This window comes from Cricetulus griseus, unplaced genomic scaffold (genome assembly GCF_003668045.3).
Source record: "Cricetulus griseus strain 17A/GY unplaced genomic scaffold, alternate assembly CriGri-PICRH-1.0 unplaced_scaffold_2, whole genome shotgun sequence".
Classification (NCBI taxonomy): Eukaryota; Metazoa; Chordata; class Mammalia; order Rodentia; family Cricetidae; genus Cricetulus; species Cricetulus griseus.
Genome location: NW_023276919.1, coordinates 6,945,146 through 6,957,328, shown reverse-complemented (window position 1 = coordinate 6,957,328; position 12,183 = coordinate 6,945,146).

Below are 12,183 nucleotides of genomic sequence, written 5' to 3'. Positions count from 1 at the left end.
AAGTCCTCTCTGCTATCTTTTATCATGTATATTCCTCTGAACCTCTTCATATCTTCTCCTGTCTCCCCCACTCACCCTCTCCAACCATGTCAGAAAAATCTAAAGTTCAGGGACATTCTAAGTTTCCTGTTCCATTAGTGAGGGTTCAGTCTCCATAGCGAGCTTTCTGCTTCCATGTAAACAAATGACCAACTATGCATCTGTGAAAGCCATGGAGGCTCTCTCTGTGAACTCTCTTCATATCCAGGCTCCGTTGATGGGGACATCTCAGAGATATATTCTGGAGCTGACCAAATGCTGAAACACCCCAAGAAGGCAGTGCGTTTCCCAAGGAAGAGGTACACCATAACATTCGCTGAATCACCTGTGGGTGTCAGACTTATCACATTGGGAGTTTCTTCCTTTCTCTGTTTGGACCCCAGTGTTGTCTCAATTTTTCCACATTTTTTGTTCCACAATTGACGATGAGTTAAGACGCTGACTCCATCTTCTGAGATGTTGGGTACCGAGCCTCCTTCAGGCACCCCATTGGAAGTGCATCTCATGTTTGAGGGAATCTAGCTGCTACTGTTACCGTGGAAAAACTTTTCAATGCCATTTTGTGGAGCAATATCAAATACCCTAAAAAGTACATCGATGGACTAAGAGAATGAAAGGAATCACATTATTGTAAAAAAGGTGAGTTTTCCATCGTGAGATGCAACCAGGAAGGTTTAAATTCCATTTCTTAAATTAGATTGAAAGATCATGTGACTGAATCTACTTGGGTGGAAGAGATGATGTCAGCAGCACGAATTATTTCATTAGGCAGAGACAGCTTCCTCCATGAGTATGTTGGTAACCACCCTCTGGATGTATAATGCACTTATCTAAGCCTACATTAAGCCTTGGACTGTCTCTGTGTCCCTCTGTCATTTCATTCTCTAACTCTCATTTTAGCACTCAATGTCTCTGTCTCTGTCTCTGTGTATCTCTTTCTCTCACTCTCTGTTTCTCTCTGTATATGTATTACAGACTGGGTTTGAGTCTATAATTCTAACAGTTTTTCAATATGTTTGCCTGCTACCCTAAGCCAAATTCTGTTTCTCTCTCTGTCTAGTCCTCTGTAATTGCCTCTGCAACCTGAGTGAATACCTGAAGCTGTACCTGTTCTGGACGAGTCTCCACCTAAACTGAGCTTTTATATATCTGTTTGTATGTGTTCTTCTCTCTCTCTCTCTCTCTCTCTCTCTCTCTCTCTCTCTCTCTCTCTCTCTCTCTCTCTGCTCACTATGTCACTCTCTGGCCTTCTGTGTTTGCCTCTCCAAATAGGGTGAATATCAATAGCTCTGGACTTGCTCAGGAATGTTTCCTGTCAAAACTTAACCTTTTGTCTGTCTGTATTTATGTGTCTATCTCGCTGTGTGGCTGCCTTTCTCTCTGTCAGAGTACAGAAGAAATTGCTAATCCACTCTAAAGTGGCAAAAACTAAAGTCCTTTTTTATTTCCAAAAGATAACATTCTCTATCCAAAATGTGAATTCTTTCAGCCAAGTTAATTCTATCAAAAACAGGCAGCTTATGTGTCTCCAATTTATATTTTTGGCAAACGCAATGTATTCCTGTTGTTCCAGGGTACTGAATGGAACCCATGCAAAAAGTTTCAAAGATTCACTCCAGATAAATAGTGTTCAACCTCCTATTGATTCCACATTGATTTCTTCCTCCTCTGAGAACTTTCCTGGGAAAAACTTTCTTCATCTGACCATACTCCCCTCTGACACCAGAATTTCAAATACTTTTTTTTCTAAACTTAACTTCATCTCCTACACTTCTGACAGCTGCGGAGGCTTAGGATGCCCAGAAAGTGTCACACAATTTAGAAATGTGTGTATCACCAGGTAATCCAGGATGTGGTAGTACCACACTATTCTTAACCCCCCCAAAGATGGTCAGTGCCACTTCATCAAAAAGAAGCAGTCTTGAGAATTTGATAATTTATTCCCTAAGTTGCAAATATAAGATCCCAAATTTCCATAATCATTGAATTTGGAACTGAAAGGGCCTGTCATCGGGCTAACTGCTCATGTCATCTGAAATGGTGCACTCACTCAGCTAGTACTCTGTTCAGTTCAGGGATCCATGGACACTAAGTCTGCAGGCAGGGTTATAGGACCCCTTTAAAAGACATATTGCTACCCAATCCTGATGCCTTATATTCTGCCACCTTCCAATTCCTTGCTGATATCTGCTATCTGGTATCTTCCTCTGACCCTCTTCATCTCTTCTTTTGTCTCCCCCCTCACCCTCTTCAACAATGTCAGATAATCTAAAGTTCACGGACATTCTAAGATTCGTGTTCCAATACTCTGTGTTCTGTCTCCATAGTGAGCTTACCCCTTCCACGAAATCAAGTGACCAACTCTAGGTCTGTGAAAGCCATGGACACTCTCTCTCTATGAACTCTCTCCATAGCCAGGTTCAGATGAGCGGGACATCGCAGAGATCTTTTTCTGGGACTGACCAAATGTTGAAACACCTCATCTGGTCGGTGTGTTTCCCTTGGATGAGACCTACTACCACATTCGCTGAATCACTTGAGGGTTTCAGATTTACGCCTGTGGGAGTTTCTCCCCCTCCAATGAACAGAACCATGTTTAGTCTCAACTCCTCGAGGAATTTTTCTACCACTATTGTCGATGAGTTAAGCCGGACTCGGTATTTTGAGATGTTGGGTACCAAACCTAATTCAGCCACCTCCATTGGAATTACAACTTATCTTTAAGGGAAAATAGCGGTTACCGTTACCGTGGAAAAACCGTTTAATGTGTTTTTTGTGGAGGAATGTCAAATACCCTAGGAAGTACATTAATGGAATAAGAATATGAAAGGAATCACATTACAGTTTAAAAAGGGTGAGTTTTCCATGGTTAATTTCTTCCAGGAAGGTTTAAATTCCATTTCTTAGATTAGACTGAAAAATCATTGGACTGCAAATACATGTCTGCATGAGATGATGTCAGCAGCAGGACAGAGTTCATTAGGCAGAGAAAGCATTCTCCATGAGTATGTTGGGAGCCTGGCTCTGCATGTGATATGCACTTATCCTAGCCTACACTAATCCTTGGCGTGTCTCTGTGTCTGTCTTTCTCACCTTTCATTCTTTAACTCCCTCTAACTTTCACTGTCTCTGTTCTGTCCCTGTGTATCTCTTTCTCTCACTGTCTTTGTCTCTATGTATATGTCTCTACAGCCTGGGTGGGAGTCTATAATTCTACCTGCTTGGCAATGTGTTTGCCGACAATACTAATCCAAAGTCTCTTTGTATTTCTCTCTCTCTCTCTCTCTCTCTCTCTCTCTCTCTCTCTCTCTCTGTCAGTCTGTATGTCTCCCTCTCTGCCTGGTCCTCTGTTTTTGCTTCTGCACCCTGTGTGAATACCTGGAGTTATACTTGTTCTGGACTGGTCTCCACCTAAACTGAGCTTTTATCTGTGAGTTTGTATATGTCCCCATCTCTCCCACTATCTCTCTCTGTGTCTCTCTATATCTCTGTCTTTCTGTCTGTCTGTCTGTTCTAGTACTGAAGAGCATGGTACACCTCTCTACAATGGCAAATTAAGGTGCATTTTTATTGGAGGAAATACACCCTTCCGATTCCAAAATGAGAATGCTTTCAGCCAAGTCGCTTCTATCATGAAGAGGCACCTGATGTGTCTCCAATTAATGCTTTTGGCAAACCCAAAATATTCTGTGTCGTGACCCAGCATATCTCTGCTTTAACCCATGACAGCCATGAGGTTCTACCTAAGTGGGGGTGTGTGGACATGGAAGCTCTTAGCAACCCAAAGGCGATAAAGACCAAACACAGACATCTTGTCATCTTCAGAGTGAAGGGACCAGCTTCCTTTTGGCAGCCATAACGGCCAAACACGTGCTTCTATGACCTTGTCCCAGACACTAGAATGTCAGATGCCTTCCTTGTGACAAGGAACCAATCAGAAGTTAGTTGGTGGCGCTATGCTTAATGACCCTGAGTGTGCTTTACAGACAAGCGCACAGCAATGACGTAGAGAGCATAGCAACCACCCTGGGAGGGCCTATGGGCCATAACAACCAGTTGACCAATCAACACAGGGCAAGCCCTCCAAGTCTGAAGGCACACAAATCCTGAGTCTGTGCATACCCCTAGACACTCCCCTTATGCTGCCCTATAAGATCTCTCGGGAGCCCCTAGGAGCCGTCTTTTCTAGCCATCCGCCATGGCAGGTGGGTGAAAGACCCAAACTAACATGGGGTTAGCTCGTTAAATTACAATAAAGCCTCGTGCAGTTTGCAGCAAGGTCTCGAATCCGCCTGGTGATTGGGGTGACCGAGAACGTGGCCTGGGACCACGGATACTTGAGTTTTCAGGGGTCTAAGAAGAGAGCTCTCAGTTCCATGTTGTAGGACTAGAGTCATTTCTTTATTATCCATCTTTAACGGTGTTTCTTAACCGTTCTCTCATGACCACGAGGGAACCATCTCTCTTTGTTCCCTCTCTGCTCTGATCCTCTCCCCCTAACTCCTAAACTCCTGTCCACACAAGTTCCTCGCACAACTCTGCCCTCCCTGCCCAGGTAATGGCCTATTCAGTTGCTTAGGTCTACAGAGATGCAAATATTACCCTGAGGCCATTGTAAACAATAGTAGCCTTACTGGCATTAACAATACAATAGTGGGCGGGAGCTTTCCAGTGCTCCATGTTTAGTGAGACCAAAGGCTGGATCTCAAAAATATTCCATAGCAGAAATATTTTGGTTCCCCACATTCCTTTAAGTTCCAGGGAGCTATATGGGACCCATGCAAAGAGTTTCAAAAATGATGCACTCCTGATAATTGGTATTCAGCCTCTCAATTATCACAGAGTCATTTCCTGCTCATCTAGGATCTTTCTCTGGGAGATCCTGCCCATGACACAGGGAAGCATACCCTCACTCAGCCACTACTCTGGTCAGTCCAGAGTTCCTTTGGTACTAAGTCTGCAGGCAGGTTTACAGGACCCCTTTAAAGACAGATCCTTACATACTCCTGATGACTTTTTCTCTCTGTCATCTTCCAATTCCAATCTGCAATCTGCTAACATCTATCTGGTATCTTCCTCTTCCTCTCTTCATCTCTTCTCCTGTCTCCCCCATTCAACCTCTCCAACCATGTCAGAAAAACTAAAGTTCATGGACACTTGAATATTCTTGTTCCATTGCCCAGGATTCTGTCTGTATAACTAGATTTCCTCTTCCACTTAAACAAATGACCAACTCTGGATGTGTGAAAGGGATGGACGCTCTCTCTCAGGCTCGGTTGAGCTGCATATCACAGAGATCCTTTTGGGGATTGACCAAATTGTGAAACACCCCATTAGATAGGTGTGTTTACCAAGGATGAGGCCCACCATGACATTGGCTGAATCACCAGTGGGTTTCAGTTTTATGCCTTTGGGTGTTTCTTCCCTCCACTCTTTGAACCCTTGCATCATCTCAACTCTTCGGCCATTTTCTGTTCCACATTTGTCAATGAGTTAAGGCTGACTGTATCTTTTGAGATATTGGGTACCACGCCTCCTTCAGCCACCTCCATTAGAATTACATCTTATGTTTAAGGGAATATAGGGGTTACTGTTAACGTGCAAAAAGCGTTCACTGCCTTTTTGTGGAATAATATCAAATACCCTAAGAAGTACATCAATGGACTTAGAAAATGAACGATATCATATTACTGTTAAAAAGGTTTTCCATGGCTAGATTCTTCCAGGAAGATTTAAATTCCATTTGTGATTAGATTGAAGGAACATTGGACTGCAGGTACTTGGGTGCATGAAATGTTGTCAGCAGGAGGCTAGAGTTCATTAGGCAGAGCCAGCATCATCCAAGAGTATGTTGAGAGCCAGCACTGGACCTGGTATGCACTTACTTTGGGCCTCTACAAGTCTACCTACTTTGCACTGGACATGTCTGCTACACTTAGCCTCTCTCTCTCTCTCTCTCTCTCTCTCTCTCTCTCTCTCTCTCTCTCTCTCTCTCTCTCTCCCTCACTCGCTCTGTCACTCTCTGGCTTTCTGCCTTTGCCTCTGCAACTTGGGTGAATATCAGCATCTCTGGACTTGCTCAGGAATGTTCTCCACCAAAACTGAAACTTCTGTCTGTATTTATGTATGTGTCTTTTTCGCTGTGTGTCTGTCTCTCTGAGAGCACAGTAGAGATTGCTAAACCACTCTAAAGTGGAAAAAATAAAGTGGTTTTTTATTGTCTTAAAGATACCATTCTCTATCCAAAATGTGAATGCATTCAACCAAGTAGCTTCTATAAAAATAGCCGATGACGTGTCTCCAATTTATGTTTTTGGAAACACAAAGTATTCCTGTAAGTTCCAGGGTGCTGAATGGGACCCATGCAAAAAGGTTCAAAGATTTACTCCAGATAAATATTGTTCAGACTCTCAGCGATTCTAGATTGCTTTCCTCCTCCTCTGAGAACTATCCCTGGGAATACCCACCCTCATCTGACCATACTTCCCTCTGAAACCAAAACTACTGAAATATTTTTTCATTTTTTTATTAGTTCAAATTAGGAATGAGCTTTCTTCAGATGTCACTCCCTTCTCCCTCTTCCTCCCCTCCCGCTCAATATCTCACCTGCCTCTAGCCATGCCCCTTCACTCCCCAGGCAGGGTAAGCCTATCAAAAGGGGCTCCCCAAAGTCTACCACATCATCCTGGGCCTGGTATTGCCCCTTCTTCATGTGTCCAGGTCAAGAAAGCATCCCTTCACATGGGATAGGCTCTCAAAATCCTTTCTTTTTTTAAGACCTTACATATTTATTACAGTGAGTTACCACTGTACAAATGGAAAAAAATTAACTTCAACATTTCTAGACCAATATGGCTGTTAATTTTTGTACAATGCCAACTGAACCCGGTAAACTGGGATACTTTTTCCAACTTTGACCGCACAGCTGAACTTTCCAAAACTTCATACATATATGTATGTTATGCATCAATAACAGCAACAGTTTTTCCAGATTCTTCAGTCATTTGAACAAAATTGTAGAGTATCCAGCAGTCTCCATTTAAAAAAAAAAGTAAAAAACAAAATCCCAGAATAACAACACAGTTCTGTTACTCTTGTGATACCTGGAATCATTTATTTAAAAATTAGGTTCTCAATCAGCATCTGGAAGGAAACCATTCTGAGCAACATCATTAAAAACAGCTCTGATAAAACATGGTCACTACTATGTATCATAAAGCAGGTCCACATATGAGTGAGTATATATCATGTTTATCATTTTGTGATTGGGTTACCTCACTCAAAATGGTTTCTTTGTGTTCCATCCATTTTCCTGCAAATTTCAAGATTCCACCTTTTTTTTCTGCTGAGTAGTACTCCATTGTGTAAATTTACCAAATTTTCTGTATCCATTCTTCATTTGAGGGGCATCTAGACTGCTTCCAGTTCCTGGCTATTACAAATAATTCTACTATGAACACCGTTGAACATATATCATTGTTATAATTGTGCATCTTTTGGGTATATGCATAGCAGTGGAATTGCTGGATCTTGTGGTAGATTGATTCCCATTTTCTTGAGGATTCGCCATACTGATTTCCACAGTGGCTGTACAAGTTGGCACTCCCACCAGCAGTGGAGGAGTGTTCCTATTTCTCTGCAACCTCTCCAGCATAAACTGTTATTGGTATTTTTGATTTTAGCCATTCTGACAGGAGTAAGATGGTATTTCAAAGTTGCTTTGATTTTCACTTCCCTGATGGCTAAGGACGATGAACACTTTCTTATGTGTATTGTTGGTGTTTTCTAAAATAGCTTCTTGAGTTCGTTGTATATTTTGGAGATCAGCCGTCTGTCAGATGTTGGTTTGGTGAATATCTTTTCCCAGCATGGTGGCTGTCGTTTTGTCTTGCTGACTGTGTCCTTTGCCTAACAGAAGCTTCTCAATTTTAGGAGGTCCCATTTATTAATTGTTGATCTCAGTGTCTGTGCTACTGATGTTATGTTCAGGAAGTGGTCTCCTGTACCAATTAATTCAAGGGTATTACCCACTTTATGTTCTAGTAGGTTCAGTTTGGCTGAGTTTATGTTGAGGTCTTTGATTCATTTTGACTTAAGTTTTGTGCAGGGCGAAAGGCTTGGGTCTCTGTGTAGGCTTCTACATGTTTGCATCCAATTATTCCAGCACCATATGTTGAAGATGTTCTCTTTCTTCCAGCGTATATATTTGGATTGTTTGTCAAAAATCAGGTTTTCGTAGGTGTGTGGGTTTATTTCAGGGTTTTCAACTCTATTTCATTGGTCTACCTGTCTCTTTTTGTGCCAATACCAAACTGTTTTCAGGACTATAGCTCTGTAATAGAGCTCAAAGTTGGGGATGGTGATGTCTCCAGAAGTTCATCTATTGTACAGGGTTGTTTTGGCTATCCTGTGTCTTTGGTTTCTCCATATATTGTTCAGAATTGTTCTTTCAAGGTCAGTAAAGTAATGTGTTGGGATTTTGATGGGGATTGCAGTGAATCTGTAGATTGTTTTGGAAAGATTGCCATTTTTACTATGTTTTCCTACCTATCCAAGAGAATGGGAGATCTTTCCAATTTTCCTGGTATCTTCTTTAATTTCTTTCTTTAGAGACTCAAAATTCTTACGGTACAGGTTTTTCACTTTTTTAGTTATTGTTACTCCAAGGTATTTTATGTTGTTTGTGGCAATTTTAAAAGGGTGATGATTCTCTGATTTCTTTCTCCACCAATCTGTATATATTAGGGCTACAGATTTTTTTGAGTTAATCTTGTATCCTGCCACTTTGCTGAAGGTGTTTATCAGCTGTAGGAGGTCCCTGGTTGAGTTTTTCCGGTCACTTATGTAGACTATCATATCATCTGCAAATAGTGAGAGTTTGACTTCTTCCTTTCCGAATTGTATTCCCTTGATCTCCTCTTGTTGTCTTATTGCTCTAGCTAGAACTTAAAGGACAATATTGAAGAGGTATGGAGGGAGTGGATAGCCTTGGCTTGTACACGATTTTAGAGGAATTGCATTGAGTTTCTCTCCCTTTAATTTGTTGTTGGTTGTTGGCTTGCTGTATATTGCTTTTATTATGTTGAGGCATGTTCCTGTTATCCCTGATTTCTCCAGGACCTTTGTCATGAATCGATGTTGGATTTTGTCAAAGGATTTTTCGCATTTATTGAGATGATCATGTGATATTTTGTCCCCAGTCTGTTTATATGGTGGATTATATTGATGGATTTTCGTATGTTGAACCATCCTTGCATGCCTGGGTTGAAGCCTCATTGATCGGGATGGATGATTTCTCTGATGTGTTCTTGGATTCGATTTGCCATTATTTTATTGGGAATTTTTGCATCAATGTTCATGAGGGATATTGGTCTGTAGTTCTCTTTCTTAGTTGTATCTATATGTGGCTTGGGTATCAAGGTTATTGTTTCCTTATAAAAAGAATTTGGTAATTACCCCTCTGCTTCTATTTTGTGGAATAGTTTGAGGAGATTTGAGGATCTGTACTTTGAATTTCTGGTAGAATTCTGCACTGAAGCCGTCCAGCGCTGTGCTTTTTTTGGTTTGGAGACTTCTAATGACTGCTTCAATTACATTAGAGGTTATAGTTCTATTTAAGTTGCTTATCTATACTTGATTTAATTTTGGAAAGTGAAATCTGTCCAGAAAATTTCCTTTAGAGTTTCAAATTTTGAAGAATAGAGTTTTCATAGTATGACCTTATGATTCTCTGGATTTCCTCTGTGTCTGTTGTTATGACCCTCTTTACATTCCTGATTTTATTAATTTGCCTGTTCACTCTTTGTTGTTTGGTAAATTTGGATAAAGTTTTTTTCTATCTTGTTGATTTTCTTGAAGAATCAACTTTTTGTTATATTGATTCTTTGTATTGTTCTCCTAGTTTCCATTTTATTGATTTCAGCACTCAATTTGATTATTGCCTGGCATCTGCTCCTTCAGGGTTTATTTGCTTCTTTGTTTTCTAAAGCTTTCAGTTAGGCTGTTAATTCTCTAGTGTGATTATTCTCCTGTTTCTTCATGTGGGCATTTGGCACTATGAAATTTCCTCTTAGTACTGCTTTCCGAATATCCCATAGGTATGGATATGTTGTTTCCGAATTCTCAGTGAATTCTATTTCTAGTTGTTTTTGAATTCTAATTTTAAAGATACAGAGGGTTATTACAATTTTTTTGTATTTGTTGAGGTTTTCTATGTTGCCAAGTATGTGGTCGATTTTAGAGAAGGTTCCATGTGGGGATGAGAAGAAAGTAAATTGTTTTGTATTTGGGTGGAACGTTCTATAGATATCTGTTAAGTACAATTGTGCCATAATTTCTATTCGTTCTTTTGTTTCTCTGTTAAGTTTCTGTCTGGTGTTCCTGTCCAGTGGTATGAGTGGGGTGTTGAAATCTCCCACTATAAATGTTTGCGGTTTTATGTGTGATTTGAGTTTTAGTAATGTTTCTTTTACAAACTTGGATGCTTTTGAATTTGGGGCATATATGTTTAGAATTGAGACTTCATCCTGATGGATTTCTCTTGTGATGAGTAGGAAATGACCTTCTTCATCTCTTTTGACTGATTTTAAATTCAAGTCCAATTTATTGGATATTAGGATTACTAACCCCCTTGTTTCTTGGGTCCATTTGATTGGAAGATCTTTCCCCAACATTTAATTCTTAGGTACCGCCTGTCTTTGAGGGTGAAGTGAGTTTCTTGTATGCGACAGAATGAAGGATTCTGTCTTCTTATCAATTCTGCTAATCTGTGTCTTTTTATAGGGGAGGTAAGATCATTAATGTTGATGGATATTAATGACAATTGAATATTGTTCATTTTTTTTGTTGTTTTTGATTTGGTGATGGTGGCAAGGTTATGTATGGGATTCTATCCTTTTTTTCTTTTGACTGTTGGTAAGTTGGGATTATCTGTTATTTGTCTATGTTTTCTGGTTGTAGTTAACTTCCCTGTTTTGCAGTTTACTTTCCAGTACTTTCTGTAGGGCTGGATTGGTGGATATGTATTGCTTGAATCTGGTTTTGTCATGGAATATCTTGTTTTTTCCATCTATAATGATTGAAAGCTTTGCTGTGTATAGTAGTCTGGGCCGGTATCCATAGTCTCTTAGTGTAGGTAGAATATCTATCTAGGACCTTCTGGCTTTCAGAATTTCCAACAAAAATTCAGGAGTGATTCTGATAGGTTTGCCTTTATAGGTTACTTGACTTTTTTCCTTTGCTGCTCTTACTATTTTCCCTTTGTTGTGTACGCTTGGTGTTTTGATTATTATGTGGCAAGGAGACCTTTCCCTTCCATGTAAACAAATATCCATGTCGGCAGCTGTCAAAGCCATGGAAACTAATTCTCTGTGAACTCTCTCCATACCCAGGCACGTTTGATTGGGACATCACAGTGATGTTTTTCTGCGGCTGACCAAACTTTTAAATACCACATCAGTTCAGTGTGTTTCCTAAGAATGAGGTCCACCACCACATTCGTTGAATCACCTGGGGGTTTCAGATTTACGCCTTTGAGAGTTTCTCCCCCTCCATTGTTCAGACCCCTGTGTCGTCTCAACTCTTTCTACATTTTTTGTTCCACAGTTGTCGATGAATTAAGCCTGACTTCGTAAAGTGAGATGTTGGGTACCGAGCTTCCTTCAGCCACCTCCATTGGAATTACATCTTATGTTTAAGGGAATCTAGTGGTTACTGTTTCCATGCAAAAACTGTTTAATTCTTTTTTTGTGGAGGAATGACATATACCCTAAGAAGTACATCAATGGAATAAAAAAAATGAAAGGAATCAAATTATTTTTAAAAATGTGAGTTTTCCATGGTTAATTTCTTCCCAGGAATATTTAAATTCCATTTCTTAGATTAGATTGAAAAATCATTTGACTTCAGATACTTGGGTGCATGAGGTGATATCAGCAGCAGGACAGAGTTCATTAGGGAGAGACAGCATCCCCCATGAATATGTTAGGAGCCTGCCTCTAGATGTGATATGTACTTAGCCTACACTAAGCCTTGGCCTCTCTATATGTCAGTCTCTCATTTTATTCTCTAACACACTCTATCTCTCACTATCTCTGTCTCTGTGTATCTCTGTCTCTCATTGTCTGTGTCTCTATGTATATGTCT